Source organism: Acomys minous, assembly GCF_964271855.1.
Source record: "Acomys minous genome assembly, chromosome: 15".
NCBI lineage: Eukaryota > Metazoa > Chordata > Mammalia > Rodentia > Muridae > Acomys > Acomys minous.
This window is the reverse complement of record NC_140497.1, coordinates 80,594,806-80,610,259: the sequence shown is the minus strand read 5'-3', so window position 1 is coordinate 80,610,259 and position 15,454 is coordinate 80,594,806.

Sequence of the window (15,454 nt, the reverse complement as noted above, 5' to 3'; positions counted from 1 at the left end):
GACTGTTCCTGAGGGGGATTACCTCCCCGTGTATATGTTCATAGGGTATCAAGTCTCTTCTTGGTAGCCTGCTGTCCTTCCTCTGAGTGCCACCAGGTCTCCCCCTCCAGGGGACATGGTCAAAGGTGAGGCACCAGAGTATGTGAGAAAGTCATATCCCACTCTCCACTCTACTGTAGAGAATGTTCTGTTCAGGCAGTTTATTAAAGTCAGGCTCAATTTCCACTTTTTCTTGCTCTAAGTAGCAACTTAGGTTCACATTTGTGTTTTTAGCTACAAGTGTGTTATAGGTGTCTTCGTCTTACATAGGTTCCTGACCCATGCCCGTTATAAGTGTCTTAGCCTTATGCAGGTTCTGGACACATGCATGTTATAGGTGTCTGCCAGAGATTTGTCAATGACTTCATTAGAACTGAGAACTTAGAGACCTTATTGACTCTCACTTTTTTTTGGATTTCTCTCATCACTTGCACTTTTTTTTTTTTTAGCCAGCATGACTCGACTTTTTCATAATAGTTTTAACACTTCTGCAAGGTAAATATTAGGTTTATTTTCAAGTTAAAATAATAATAAAAGAAAAAAAGAATAATAAAAGAAACCTGACTTCCTTTCTCTTCGTGCCTGTTCAATGCCTCCAGGTAGTTGCTAAAAATGTTTCGTCTATAATTTATCTTTAGAGGGTGCTCTGTTAGTAATTATCTTATCAGAGATAGAAAACATTGATAATTGACAAAAAATTTAGTGATCATGTTTTCTAGAGCTCGTAACATTAAATTAAAATCTTAGTGTAGATTAACAGTGGGATGGGGGAGCAGCCAAGAGACGCTTTCATTATGTTTGAAGGACAACATTGTTCGAAAAGAGGCTTCGCGATGTTAAAGAGGCACACCTTCAGTGTGCAGCACCAGCAGACACAGAACCCAGAGGCTGATCTAACTGGTCAGCATTGAAGAAGAGATGAAATCTTAAAGTGAACCCAACCAAAGTGGAAGAAAAGTAGTGATGGGATGAAGAAGTGCGGTCATCGAGCAGGATAAAGATGCAAGAGGCTTCATTCAAATTCACCTTATCGATAATCAACTTAAGAATAAATGGTTTACATATTCCAATTAAAATGCCAGAGACCCACCTTCTATGCTAGCGGCACAAACTGCATCGTACAAGACAAACAGAGGAAGCTCAGGGTAAGAGAGGGAGGACGCAGTGCTAACCCTAGGCAGAAGGGAGCTGAGGATCCTCCCATCAGAAGTAAAGGAGGATGCTTCATAACGATGAAAGGGCCAGTTTGTGAAGAAGTCACAACAAGTTGTGCACTCAAGTAACACACTGGACATAGGACGAGGCAGTCAGCGATTGTAGCTGATAGGAGAAGGTGGGTTGCAGCAAATCACATAGGAAGGAACAAATTCATGTTTGCTGAGGGCTGAACGTGCATAGACCAAAGGATCTGGCGCGGGGTGGGGGTGGGGAGCGGGGGAGGCCGACATTTTGGAATTACAGGAGTGTTAGATTGTGGTTAAGAGAGAATACGTGCCTCCGAAAGGGCATCAAAAGGCATACTTAAATTGGGTACATTTTGTAAATTGTAGTTCAGTAAAGATGATCTAGCATGTTTTACATTTGGTTGGGGACATAGCTGAGGGTGGGGGGTGGCGGATAGGGGGAAGTTTTACGTCCAGCAATCCAAGCAACAGACAATTGTGGGGAGCGAAACGAGTGAAGTCCCGATCGAGCATTTGCGTTTGCTGTTGAAATGCCACGTCAAGGACCCCACAGTGCGCCAACCCAGTGGAGGGAGCAAGTCTTCCTCGGTCCACATGTGCATGTTGACAGTGTGTGCACCCAATGTTTACCATAGCTTTCTCCCTGGGCTATTTATGGCCTGAAGATTGCTCTCCTGAAGAGATGGCTCCTACTGAGGTTAGCTAAACCTGCCCTCTTGTTCTGTTGTGTGCAATAATCCCACCTCTGTTCAACATGCACAGATTCTAGGGTGCTGCGGTTTCTCCATCAGAGAGCCCAGTCTGCCCAGCCCCAGCTTTTCCACGTGTCTGTCTTTTTTTCATTCCCTCAGCAAACAATGAGAAGCATGTACTTTGTCCCATCAAGGAAGGATTTATGTCCTGGGACTTTAAGATAGATTGGTTTGAACAATTTTGTTAGGAATTAGCAAGAAACAAGCAAATATAGTATCTCCTCAACATATCACATAGTGTGCAAGATTTATGATTCTTGCGGGGGGGGGGGGAAACAATGTTTTCTTTGATGAGCGTTTTTTGAGAAACAGTGCTCTGTAATCTCTACTTGAGAAGCAACATGCTCTTCCAGCCTCTAGTGAATTCTGCAGAGAACTTCCTTAACTCTACGTAAACTGGTGTTTCTGAAATTGACAGGCACACCAGTCACCCATCAGGATATCAGGAGGATGTTGCACAGGAGCCATTTAGATATTTCTGGAGTGTCTAATGCTCATCTAAGCCAGACAACGATGGCTAGAAAGACTCTGTCAGGGTCATTTCCTTATATACCCTGACCACACCACCATATAGGAGCTGGAATTTATGGGAAACAATGAGTGGTTCAGATTTAGGAATTTTCAAGGCAAGAATAAGTAAAAGCTAGGAGGAGACACTTGAGAAGCTGTGCTAACAACAGCAGCAGGAAAGCTGGCATCTTTTTATGAATATGGAGAGCAAGTTTGGCAGATAGTGTTGAGCAAGAGACGTAAAAGGTGGTGGGCAGAGAATCCTGAGAGGTTTAATTTATAAAACTATTTTTCCCCCCTCCAGATTTCATTGGGTTGGCTAAATGTTGGCATTGTTCAGAAGAGACAACCAAAGATCATTTCCAGATTATGAAGACTGTCATGAAATCATTTCGTTTTTATGTGTGCAGGCTTGTGGATGTAAGTGGAGGTGCCCATGAGGCCAGAGACGTCGGATCCATTGGGAGCTGGAGTTAGAGGCAGTTGTGAGGTGCTGAGAACAGAGTTTGAGTCCTGGGTAAGAGTGCTGTGGGCTTTGAACTGCTGAGCCATCGCTCCGGCCCCTGAGGAATCTTGTTCTCACAGAGACAGTAGATCAGATGGTTTGCAATGAGTTCATTGTTGCCATGTCTTCAGCAAAGAGGGGACCAAGTGACAAGGAGTCCACGAAAGGCTGACAGCCAACCTTAAATTATTTTGCAATGTACTATCTTCGCATCTATAGACTGGTGACAATTGCTCATTACTCATATTGATTCACACCGGGCGGTGCAGTGAACATACAATTAATAGCTGACTCCATTGGCGGCCAGCTGTTACCGCCATAATTTACTATGAGAATGGTTTGGTCTAGGATGAACAAGAATTATACTGGGAACTGTATTTTTTAGCATTTTAAAGGTCAAACTCAACCCTTATTAATTTAGTCAGAGGTTTAGTTTCATTTAAAAAAGGGTTTTTTTTTGCTGACACAGAGTCTCTCATATGCTAATGTGAGGCTAAGCTTAGCAAAAATCTCCTTTATCTTTGACTTTAAAGTTGCTTTTGATTTTAATGGCTAATGAAAGCCCGATTTGGAATGGGCACACACTGTGTTAGAACACGCTTGGAGAAGTTGCAGAGTCTCAGACAGTAGGGCGGGCAGTGGTCACTTTGGTTGGCATATTTTAAAAATGTTCATTTTTTTAAGCAATAAGTATTTTATTCTTCTTTGAAGAAATACATAAGGCTACGGCCAAGAGATGATCACAGCATAGTTGTAGGTAAATTAAACATCAGAAGGTTTGCTGCTGCCACATCAGTACTCAGAAGGCTGAGGCAGGAGGACTGGAAGTCCAAAGCCCATCTGGGTTACATAAGGAGACCCAAATAACAGAACAGAAGGGAGGAAAGAGAAGGGGAAATGATGTAACTATAATCTCAAAAAGCTAATTAAAAAAGGTAAAAGTAATGAAAAAAAAACCCAAAAAAGTGGAATACTAACAACAACAAAAGCCTAAAACAAACAATTGGACACACACACACACACACACACACATACACACTCACTCACACTCACAAACATAGGATGGACACATTCCCCTGTCCATCCCCCCCACCCCCCTTGCCTACGCTGTATTGGCATTAACAAGAAAACATATCATGGGACTGGAGAGACAGCTTAGTGTAAGAACATTTTCTAACCTGGGGTTTGAATCCCAGGCCCCCCAAGCATGGCTAGAGGACAGCTTTGGGGACCTATTACTTTCTTCCACTCTGTGGTTCTAGAGCTGATCTCAGGTCATCATGCTGGTAGGCAAGCAGCCACACCAAGCCATCTCTCGGCATGCTCCCGCCCTTGGATTAGCTATATAGCAGGAAACTAAAATGTTTAAGAGAGTATCATTGTACTAGGTGCAAACTATAAGTTTTCTAGTATTTTGCGCTTCAGCAGACACAACCTCACTTCATGTCAACACCGTCAAATTGCACAAGCTTATTCTAATTGTGAGAGAGCACCAGGCAAAAGCCAAGGCGAGTCGGCTTTAAGGGAATTAGTCAGTTTTCGTAAGTATGGCCAGAGTAATGGAAAGAAAATACAGGCAGATGAACTATCGTAGATCAATTGAGATTAAAAAGCCATTGCAATTAATTGCAATGGACGATGGATAATGATTTATTTCCTGGAAAGGATATTTTTGAGATAATTGGTAAAATATGAAGGGTTCGACAGAGATCACATTCACAGTGTGTCTGTATTGCATTCTGTGTTTTGGTTATTGATTACAGTAGGGAATGCCTTTGATTTAGGAAATATGCACTTTGGTATTTAGAAGCAGCAACACGTCAGGCCTGCAGTCACTCTTGAAGGGTTCAGGAGGATGTCTCTGTTAACACATGTAGGCACACACTCTTACGCAATGATCCCACGTGCAGGGAAAAGTAAATAAGTGTGGTAATGTCATAATTGGGAGTCTGGGTGACCTGTGTCTAGAAATCAGTTGTATTGTTATTTCTAAGCATTTTCTGTAAGCTTGACACCGTTTCAAAATAAAAAGTTAAAATCATTCATAGATAGTTTTAAGTAAGCAGAGTCAATGAATACCCTAGTATGTATTTGCCTTTTTTGGTACTTTTTTCGTTTGGTTTCTAGAGACAAGGTTTCTCTGTGTAGCCTTGGCTGTCCTGGACTAACTTTGTAGACCAGGGTGGTCTCGAACTCACAGCGATCCTCCTGCTACTGCCTCCCGAGTGCTGGGATTAAAGGCGTGCGCCACCACGGCCCGGCTTTGGTACATTTTTATTTTTATGATTTTCCTCATTTACTAGCTAAGAATTAATTTACACATTCAGCGTCTTCCAACGTAATAAGCTTGTCCTGAATATGTTTTCATGAAAGATGCTAGTATATTTCACTCGGGCAAATCCAGTTTTTATACTAAAGCCGAAGGCTATTGCAGCTGTGTTAGAGACCACGGAAACTATACCGCGTGCTCCACAGAATCGCTACTGTATACTCTTCTGCTCGTGACCACACCTTTTCTCCTAGACTCCTGAGCTGCAGTAAGGGCCTAAGGTCCGACCTTGTCTTTACTGTGATCTTGATCACGTGACTTGCTTTTGGCCAATGGGGTGTTAGCAGGTAAGACCGGCCCTATCCAGAGGCCAAGGTTATTCCCAGAGGGTTTGCCTAGGTTTCAAAGTACGTGCTCTTCCCTATAAAGACACTGTCCCTTCAGAGAGGCCCTGGATTCCGAAACCAAAATCCTTCTAAAGCGTCTCTTTTGGAATCTTCTCAAGAAATGTTTCAGGAAGAGAAATGAAGTTCCCAAGATGCAAAAGTTAATTTGCAAAATGAGCAGCGTCATTTTTTGAGATTTTTGAATACACATTTCCTTCCTAAATAGAGTAACTGCCGCCAACGTAAAGAATAACCTTTTCACTTCACCCACCCCACCACAAAACAAACATTTCAGCAAGAGGCAAGCTCTGTGCTAAGCCCTCACAGCGAGTCAGCAACAGGGCAGCGAATGCCTCTCAAGGACTCCAGGCACAGGACAGAAACCACGAAAGGTGTAGCCACCTCCACTTAGAGATGGGAGAAGGGTACTGGGGTGGGGGAGGGGTGACCAGGCTTCAATAAAGATAGAGATAAAAGTAAATGAATGAACGAATGAATACGTAAGTAAGTAAATAAATAAATAAATGTGGCTTGGCCCAGATTAGGGGTTCCCATGCCTCGTTAACTCTGAGGACCACTGCTATCTCTGCCTGCAGGGCTCCTCTCCCAGACCTGTCCCTGCTTGGCTAACTTATTACCATATAGTCCCCTGCCCAAAGGGCTTTATCAGAGAACACCCTGCTTAATGATGTAATTCACCGGTTTATTTTCTACGTATCTGGAATGCATGAGCGCGTGTATTCCCCTCCCCTGCCCCCATCTTCTTGTTTCTTGTACATGCCGGATACTGAGCCAGTGTGCATACTCAATGTGCGTTCTACCATTGAGCTACATCGTGAGCCCCTATTTTTGCCATGCTAGAATGTAAGTGTTCAGAGGACAGGGTTGGCCTCTACCCTCTCCCTGGTACCCTGACCCCTGGAAGAGTGTCCACCACTGATAAATATTTACTGAGGGGAGGAACAAGGTCAGAGAAGGAAAGACATGCATTTGTCTACTCTGGTGAGGAATGTGGACTTTATCCCACAGTCATCAACGGTCGTTTGGGAACTTTAAAGAAGAACCACTCAGGCCGTGGTGTGGAAAACAGGCCGGAAGGCATGCCGTCCGGGTTGGAAGGAGACTGGCAACCCAGAGGCTGACCACGATGGCTTGAATTTGGGAAGCGGCAATGGAGATGAAAGGAAATTGGTGTGACCTGAAACTCTTTTGGGGGTAAACAACACAGACGTAATGACTATGTGGTTTGGATTCTGGGGAAGCTGAGGTTCTGGTAAGTGGCCCTTCAAGTTTTCAGTCACTTGTCAGTTTTCATGGTACTGATACCACCAGGGCCAACTTCAAGATGCCGACATGACATCACAAAATGTACAGTTGATGAGTTTTGGGAGAAATCCACCCCAATTTCCCTCTTCTTTCTTTTTTTCTTTTTAAAAGACAAGGTCTCACATGTAGCCCAGGCTACCCCTGAATTCACAGCTCTTATTGTTTCCGTTTCCCACAGCTCCCAACTGCTGGGATCAGAGGCATGCCTGGCTCTACCTTGCTTTACTCAAGTGCCTTTTCCAAGCTACTTTTAACTGTTTTCAGCCCATTAATGGGTTAGTGGCACCCATGATGGTGCCTACATTTCTGGTTTGAGCAAGAAAATAGATGGCATTGCCACTCATGATGTGTGTGTGTGTGTGTGTGTGTGTGTGTGTGTGTGTGTGTGTGTGTGAACTGTTTTGAGGAATACAGTCAAAGAGTAGATGCTAAGATTTATTTGTATAATGCTGTACTTAACCTCCAATATTTTGTAGACATTGTTCTTGACTTAAGGAGAAACACCAGTAAGGAATCTGGGCTGGGATGTAGCTCATTTATGGCATACGTGCTTGGCCTGTGCGAAGCTCTTATCTGATCTGCAGCATGGAAAAAAACCTCTGTGTTAATCTTCAGGAGCTTTAGGGATGGCAGGAGATAGGGCTGTGGGAGCAGAAGCTGGAGTTAGCCAGAATAGGCCAGTTGGAGACAACAGCAGAGGGTGGGACTTCCTGGGCAGCAAGAAGAAATGGAAGCAAATGGAATGGGGAGCTAGCGGCCTTTGTGAATTTGAGCTTTTAAAAGATTTACTTATTTATTATGTATACAGTTCTCTGCCTGCATGTACACCTGCAGGCCAGAAGAGGGCACTAGACCTCATTATAGATGGCTGTGAGCCACCATGCGGTTGCTGGGAATTGAACTGAGGACCTCTGGAAGAGCAGCCATCTCTCCAGCCCTGAGTTCACAGTCTTAAAGGGCAGTGGGCACTATCATCCTTCTCTCATATTTGGGGCTGTTTCCTGAGGACCTGGACCTGTGGTGCTGCTTGGTCGGGAGTGTAGAAGCCTTAGTTCTTGTGAAGGCAACTAGCGTGAAACGCTACTCCTTTTTTCTATATTGGGTGGTATCAAGATAAGGTAATAAAAAAAAAAAGCCCAGAAGATTTTTATAGTTTTCCACATTTCAAAGATGTGCTGCTTTTGTTGGATAGATGTAAAAGTCACACAGGAAATGGAACAGCATAGGTAGCAGGCAAACAGTTGTCAGAGGGGCTTTCTTACAAGAGGACCAGGACAAACATCACATCCTGGCCTGCCCATTCCAGGCACCAAGCATTCCAGGCACAAGGGAGAGGCTGACAGAAGGTAGGAATATGTAAAAGGGAAAATTCCGTTATTACTCATCCGGAAATAGTTATGACATAAGGCAAAAGGCAGGCATTTTATTTCAAATTGCTTTCTCATTCCACCATTCTTGCTATTACATTTCCTTTTAGATTTTATTTATTTATTCAGAGTTTTTGAGCCAAGGTCTCATGGATGTAGCTCTGGCTGGCCTAGAACTCACTATGTAGGTCAGGCTTGCTTCAAACTCACAGGTTGGCCTCTGCTTCATGATTGCTGGGACCAAAGACATGGACCACTGGGCTTATAGCTTAATTTTTTAAAATTATTTTTTAATCTTTGAAAACGGGATCTCATGTAGCTCAGGCCTCAGACTCACTGTGGAGCTGAGAATGACCCTGACCTATGTGTTCTCTGTCTCTGAGCTTGCGTACTCTTGGAAATGTTGATAAGGGGAATGTCTGGTTAATGGGAAACTGACCTGGGACTCACCGGCTTGAGTTAGTGAGATGAAGGTTGCAATACTTTCTGTGTGGTTCGGTTCTTTCTAGCAACCACCATAAACCCAAGGGCCGACATCATCCTTAGCCTGTGATAGTGACACACTTTGTGCTAGGAAGATGCCAGGCCAGGATGAGAGATCGAAATACCGGGAGCTACAGCCAGTTTGCGAAGATTCCTTCTAATCGTCAGATAGATGCAAATTCTAAAGCGGGTATTTGGTTCTCAGTCATGTCTTGTTAAGTAACAGTCCTTCTCCTCAGAAATAAACTCAGTGCCTTCGATCATAAACTCACCGCACCGCTTTCTTTCCCTTTTGGTGGCATCAGTGCAGAGCGGAATGGCCTTTCTCAGGATTCCCGTGTTACGCAGACACGGGCCAGGCAGAGCTGCAGCGAGCAGGTGCCCCTGTGGCTGAAGCTGTGTGTTTATGCATCTCCATTGATTGGATCATGACTTAGCATATGTCAGGCATCTTGCCTGACAGTCTGTTGGTTCCAGGTTAAATAAATGGCACGAAAAACTACTGTCAGCAAATAGATTGGTTGGTGCTTTGTACTTTTTATTAAAAAAAAAAAAGATCGTAGTTTGGTGTTACTAGGTAGTGTCATTGCTACAGTTTTGATATTTCAGATTGCTGTGTATCATTTTCCCCATTATGTTCTGTAACTATGCTGTTCGTGTTTAGGGAATACTAATTTGTGTGCCTGTGTGTTTGTATCTAGCTAGTATAAAAGATGCATCTTTTTAACCTTTATTGATTGTGTGTATGTGAGCGTGCATGCATGTGTGTGTGAATGTGTGTGTGTGTGTGTGTGTGTGTGTGTGTGTGTGTGTGTGTGTGTGTGTGCAGGCCCACAGTGAGCCTGTGGAGGTAGAAGACAACTTTCAGGAGTTAATTATTTCCTTCTACCATGGGGATCCTGGGGACAGAACTCAGGTCCTCAGAAATGTTGACAAGCACCTTATATAGAGTCATTTCACTGGTCCCAAATGTATCTCCTCCCCAATTAATTTTATTCAGTTTTGTATTTATAAATGGTATAAATTATTTTGTTTCCCCTCTATCCCCTTCAAATGATTATGCCACTTTCTTTTTAAAAATATATATTTTATTAATTTATTCATATTACATCTAAATTTTTATCCCATCCCTTGTATCCTCCCATTCCTCCCTCCCTCTTGCATTCCCCTACTCCCTTCCCCTATGACTGGGACTGAGGGGGACCTCCTCCCTCTGTATATGCTTATAGGGTATCAAGTCTCTTCTTGGTAGCCTGTTATCCTTCCTCTGAGTGCTGCCAGGCCTCCCCATCCAGGGGACATGGTCAAATATGGGGCAACAGAGTTCTTGTGAAAGTCAGTCCCCACTCTCCACTTGACTGTGGAGAACATCCTGTCCATTGGCTAGATCTGGGTAGGGGTTCGATGTTTACTGCACGTATTGTCCTTGGCTCATGCCATAGTTTGAGCAGGCCCCCTGGGCCCAGATCCACCATCATAATGTTCTTCTTGTAGGTTTCTAGGATCCTCTGGATCCTTCTATTTCCCCATCCTCCCATGCTTCTCTTACCTAGAGTCCCAATAGGATGTCCTCCCCTCTGACCCACTTTCCTGGTGAGTGAAGACTTTCATGGGACATGCCCCTTGGGCTAGTGTCCACATATAAGTGAGTATATACCATTTGACTCTTTCTGCTTCTGGGTGAACTCACTCATTATGATCATTTCTAGTTCAATCCATTTGTCCACAAATTTTGGGAATTCCTTGTTTTTAATAACTGAGTAGTATTCCATAGTGCAAATGTACCACACACACATGCTCTTATGCATGCACACACATATGCACGCATGCACACACAAATACAAATAGATCTTTAAAAGCATTCTATAAAATGCACTTTCTTTTCTTTTAACATATGAACATTTCCTTGCATTCTTAAACATTAAAACCCCTTCATTTTCTAATATTTAAAATAAAATTACATTACGAATTTTTTGAAAAAGATTTATGTAATCTGCCTCCCTGCAGCTGGTCCTGGAAGTCTGTCCTTCTGCTTATGTATTTTATGTATATGAGTCAGATTCTATGAGAGATGATTGTGAGCTACATGTGGTTTCTTGGACTTGAACTCAGGACCTCTGGAAGGTGCTCTTATCCACCGAGCTATCTTTCCAGTCCCCAATAATATGGAGCCATTTTGTTTATAATTTATTTATTTAAAGAGTTTTTAAAGAGACAGGGTTCTGCTCTGTAGCCCACATAGGCTGGCCTTACACTCTCTGTGTAGCTCAAGATAACCTTAGTGTGAGATGCTCCTTTCTCAGCCTCCCTCTGAGTGCTAGGGTTATAGGTACCCACCATCATGCTCTGAGTGCTAAGGTTATAGGTACGCACCATCATGCCCAGAGGTTGAGCCATTTCTAAGCTGACTTCTTGTAGTTCTTGTAATATACCTGATCATGACTTTGACTGTTCTCCACTTTTGTTTTACTGCTTAGTACTAGTTCTTTTTAAAAATAAATTAATTTTTTTATCAATTTAAAATATGAATATGTGTGTGTCTCTGTATATATATTCATGTATGTGTGCAGGTGCCTGCAGAAGACACTAGGGGGTGTCAGATCTTCTGGAGCTAGAGTTGCAGGTAGTGTGAGCTACCTGATGTGGGTGCCATTACTCCAGCCACAGGTGCTGGCTTCTTTATATTAGGCAATAAACACATTGTCTGTCATATGAATTAAGAAGATAGTTTTTCCTATTTGTCATTTGTCTTTCACCTCATTTATTTTCTTATTGTCATACTTTACTGTCCATATTTAGAATTCACTTCTTTCTCAGAGCTATCAACTCTTTGTCATTTTTACGACTATGGTGCCAGTCTTTTATTTTTATTTTTTTTAGCTATCATCAGATTATAACTAAAGCTTTGCTCATCTTGATATTATCAGAGAAGTTCGATCACATTTTCTTCTAGTAATTTTAATGACTCAGCGCTTACATCTTTGGTTGCTGACTGTTTCTTTATCTCTGGCTCCTAACTGTTGAGTAAAGCACAAGCAAGTTTGTTGCAGCTATTTTACCAGTAAGGCCTAGTAATGTTTATTATCAGTCGTATAATTATTATTATGGGAGTATGTTATAACCTGTTAGCAATCAATCAACGCACAGACACCTGTTATATTTTAAAACATCCCAGTTAACCTGGGGCAGGGCAGATATTAATCCCCTAAATTACTTCCCATAGTGGGGCGGGTATGGACTACCTCCCCCCAATCCCATGCCATCTGGTTCTAGTAATGTCTATCAAGCTACCTCCCATCCATAATCCTATATACTTGCTAATGTTCTTCATCTGGGCCAAGTCTCCATCCATGCCGGCCATGTGCTTCTACTCCATTTAACCCATGGTGATGCATCCTCTTCCTTCTCCTCTGGTCTCCTCCTCCTAAGATTCTCTCTGTCTCTCCTAGCCCTGGAACCTTAGCCACACCTATCCCATTTGCTCTATCCAGGTGTGAAGGTCTTTTATTGGTCAAATAATTTAGGCTCTTAGGCAAGGTACAGATGGAGCACAGAGCCGGCAAGCAGTAGTTAGCACCAAAATACACTAGAGCAACCTTCAATACAAGTTTGTTAGAAAAACAGGAAAATGGACTGTGGAAATGTGAAAGTGTAGGCTCAATTTTTTTTAACCAATATATTTTATTAACAACTTAGTGACCCGACTAACCAAACAATAGGAAATGAGGATTAATGGACACAATAACAAAACCGTAAGGGAGAACGATTCTCCTGGTGCAATCTGCAGGATTTCTTCTGCTGGAACCTGGAGTAACCAGAACCCAGAACCTCAGCAGGAGCCGGAGCCCTGAAGTCTTCCCTCGAGCGATTCTCTCTAGGAGTGTCTCGAAGTGCAGCGATGAACAGCCAAAACTATCCCAAGTCTCCAAAAAGCCCCACCTCCAGTTCTGGGCTTATTTATATATCTCCTCCCAGAGTCTGTTCACAGAATCTTTTCAGCTGGCAACAATTAAGCTCCTGCACGAGGTGGTTGCTCTTCTAGTGAATTAACCTCACCTGTTCTCTCACGAGACTGTTCCAATCCCACACTTGGGATCCTAAAAAACAGGTTTATCTCTCATTCGTGAAAGGGCTAGAGAAGTAACACCTTCGTATTTCTGAGGTGGGGGCAGTATATAACCAAACTACAGGAAGTTCAGAAGATGGGTATGCTGCGGGTAATTTGGGGAGGACTAACTTTAGCATTATCTTGGTGTCACTGATCAGGACCTGCATCCAGCTTCTAATGTCATGCAGTGAATTTCCTGATCACAGCTATAACACTCCATGTGAGAGAGTTTCTCACGAATTCTGTAAGCGATGAGGACACATCATCAGTTTGAGACCAGGACAGCCACTCCTATTTCTAAAGCATATTGTTTATTTTTTGAGTATCATTGATATAAATGAAAAGTGAAGTCGACAGCTCCCATTTCAGCCCTTTATCTGGCCTAGTAGGTCACTTCTAAGGGGGAAATTTGGCTATGCCCCTCTTTAGAAGTTTCTTTCAGCAATCTAGGCATATTTGTGAGTCAAGGAGAGCAAGGCAGGATAGAAGCTTTCTTGGAAAGGACTGGGGAGCGGCATTGTGGTGTCCAAACTGAATTTAGGACTGGGATAGGACACAGAAGAAGAAGTGAAAGAGGAGCTGTTACTTCTGTCCCCTGGTCCATCTGGACTGAAACTGTGGAAGGATGTGGCATCCGCCAATATACTCTGAAGCTGTCCTGAGAAAGGGCTGCTTTGGGTGCCTCCTTGTTTCCTCTGGTTTCTCAGTCATAAAACAAAATAGAACCCCTGTTGCTCATAGAAGAATGGATAAATAAAACATGGCATATACCCACAATGGATTTTTTTTCCATCCAAAAGAACAAAGCTATGTCATTTTCAGGAAGATAATTTTTTTCTCTTTTGTGTATGTGGCATGATAATAAAGCAAAACTGTCAAGGGAAACAAAAGGGGGCTGATGGGAAAGGAGGAAGAGAAACAGAGAAGAGACTATACGTGGGACCATGTTCAACACTCAACATTATATACATAAAAAGCCTAAAAACATACACTTAATAAAACTTTTTTTGTGTGTGATTTGGTGAGGGTTTCTACTTTGTTGACAAACATTTACTTTCTTCTTCTTCTTCTTCTTCTTCTTCTTCTTTTTTTTTTTTTGCAATAAATTCTATAATGTTTATTTTTCCACAATTTTCCTCAATGTAACTTTTGGAATGCTTCTTGTGTTCAAGTCTATATGGCTCTTGAAAGTAGCACAGGATATGACGTAGAAACTCGGGGTGTTTGGATTATGTAGAGGAGGGAACTGACCGTCACTTAGGTGTGCAAATGAAGGCTGGTGATGTGTGGATACTTTGTTCAATGATAAAAGAAGGATCACAAATTGTAGGATTTTGCTCAGAAGCTCCCGCTGTCCAAAAGTCCTCCCCCCCACTCAGTCTTTCTGGTGTTTCCTCCATGAGACTGTTGGATCCCAGAGGTCTTGGGGGGGGGGGAAGCGGTGGGTGGATCACTAGCTACTTTGCAGCCTCATGGAGAGCTCCAGAGGGAAGAGGTGTGAATTCACCAAAGTAAGCTGATAGAGATCAATACTTTGTCATTAATGCAGGGTCGTGTTCTCCCATCTTTCTGTATTGATGCGGGACCACGCTTAGGACACGGAGAGATGGATGAACCTCTTATTCGCCCCTCTTGCAGATGTCATAGATATTTCTAGTACAAAGCAATATGTACATGTGGGATTCACCATGAGTTTACAGGGCGGGGTAACAGGTATTCATGCGACAACTGTGAGTCACCTTCACCCCCAGTTCCTTCATTTTCCACACACTCATCTGATGCACTGCTGACTGCCTTAAAAAAAAAGATTAATTTATTTTTATTTTATATGCATTTGTATTTTGCCTGCATGTATGTGTGTGAGAGGGTGCCACATCCCCTGGAACTCGATGTGAGTGCTGGGAATTGAACCCTGGTTCTCTGAGAGAGCATCAGTGCTCTTAACTTTGGAGCCATCTCTATAGGCTGCATCACTGACTCTTATCAGCTCCATTTCTAAAACATCCCTGGAACCACCTGCATTATCTTTGTCGTTTAAAAATTATTTTTGGTTGTGAGACAGGCTCTTTCTCTGTAGTTAAGGAAGGACTTTTAGTTTTCTCCCTTTTACCTCCAAAGGACAGGAGGAGCTTGTACATACATGGCAATATATACATGTGCCTACATACTTTTTTTTCTCCTATACACTGCAATAATTTAAGTCCAAAAACACCCTCATATCTCATATTGGCACAGACTTCTGTTGTCTTTCAAATTACATATTTATCCCGCTACCGTTCCTTTGGTAGTTAGCTGTTTCTGTGAATCATCTTTCTTTCTTTCTTTCTTTCTTTCTTTCTTTCTTTCTTTTTTTTTTTTTTTTTTGGTTTTTTGAGACAAGGTCTCTCTGTGTAGTCTTGGCTGTCCTGGACTTGCTTTGTAGACCAGGCTGGCCTCGAACTCACAGCGATCCACCTGCCTCTGCCTCCCGAGTGCTGGGATTAAAGGCATGCACCATCACTCCCAGCTTCTGAGAGTCATCTTTT